The sequence below is a fragment of the Formica exsecta genome, unplaced genomic scaffold (genome assembly GCF_003651465.1).
Source record: "Formica exsecta isolate Colony F162 unplaced genomic scaffold, ASM365146v1 scaffold826, whole genome shotgun sequence".
NCBI lineage: Eukaryota > Metazoa > Arthropoda > Insecta > Hymenoptera > Formicidae > Formica > Formica exsecta.
In genome coordinates this window covers 778,513-780,050 of record NW_021853596.1, presented here as the reverse complement: position 1 = coordinate 780,050, position 1,538 = coordinate 778,513, and positions in this window count along the sequence as shown.

The following is a 1,538-nucleotide window of genomic DNA, read 5'->3' as shown; positions in this document are numbered from 1 at the left end:
TTCGGTCTTTCATCTCTGATGTAGAGCTACACACAAAATAAACATATCTCGCTAAGAATATTGTAGCGGATTTTTTTCTTTTTTGCCGATTATTTTTTGCGTAAAAATATCGTTAACTGAGAATGTAGCTTACCAATTCTCTAATAAAGCTCTTCGGTTGCATTATCAATATATATATATATTCATTTGCTTGAAAACACGTGTGTATATTTGTATATATATGCTAATTTCATTATTATCATTAAATTGTATAAAGTTTTGATAAAGAATGGCAACAGTTATCGCATTTAATTCCAGAAACTTGTTCAGCTTCGATTTCACTTTTACTATTGACATACAATACTACGCGCGTACACATAGCGCATGCGATGCTTGGCTCCCGCCGTCTGGCAAAGGTTCCACCATATAATCCATAAATAAGCCCTATCCGCGCCGTGCGTATGCATGTAAATCGTCACAGGTAGCTGTTGCATTCGGATGGAACCAACGCGCGCAGCCAGACAGTGCACTCCCGACAAAAGGCCAAAGGCCTTGGGGGAGAGGATCTCTTATTAGATCTTGGAACGAGACGCGATCCAAAAAGGAGAATGCAACGCGCGCATCAAATCTACATGCATCGTTCGTTGATCGCAAGAATTTTCAATACATTACTCCGTTAAATTAGAGGGTTCACAGAATAAAAAAAAAAACGTATGTTTTGCATCTGTGTCAAGACATTAAAAAGAGATGGATCATATTTTAAAATACAATATTTTTAAAAACGTTTATCGATGGGGATATATACACATTCTCGTTTTCTTTTCTATTTTTCAAGAAATTACGTATATATAAAATAGCGTTAAATTAGAAGCAGAATATTAAATATAATATTGATGAATAATATTTCCAGATGAGGATTGTCAATATTGTTGAAATAGCGCATTAATTGACGTTTTGAACGCGAAACTTTCAAACGCATTAAACATTAAATATACACGTCGTACAAAGCGCCGTTAGAGATTCGCTTGTTCGCCCACGGTATTCGGCTACAAGTAAAATTAAACCGTGTATCATTCTAGTTCTTTGACTCATCATCGACCCAGACATTCTGCGAGTCAAGACTGGAAGCATAGCATGCTCTTATTTGATTATTCGAGCCTTCTAACTCTATCATAAGGCGAAATCTAAAAATGCTAAAGAGAGAGAAAAAGTGCAATAGAATTATTAAAATCTGTTTGTTTAAATTTTTATCGACGTTTTTATCTAAAGCTGCAAGCAACATTCGCAGAATTAGTGTCGCCCAATTTTTTTACGATAAAAGAAACTATTTTAAAATTACACGAATGTCTAATTTCGTTGCAAACATTAAATAGAGCTTTACGATCGATGCCAGCGAAAGTACAAATGCCGATGTCATGTTGCTCGTTTCATTGACTCATATCACTTTGAAAGACTGTTTATTATTATATGTAATGGATAAATAAACTAAGTGTATATATATATACAATATACATAATAAATTTTATAATTTAATTGTTTTTGTGTCTTAATCATAGAGT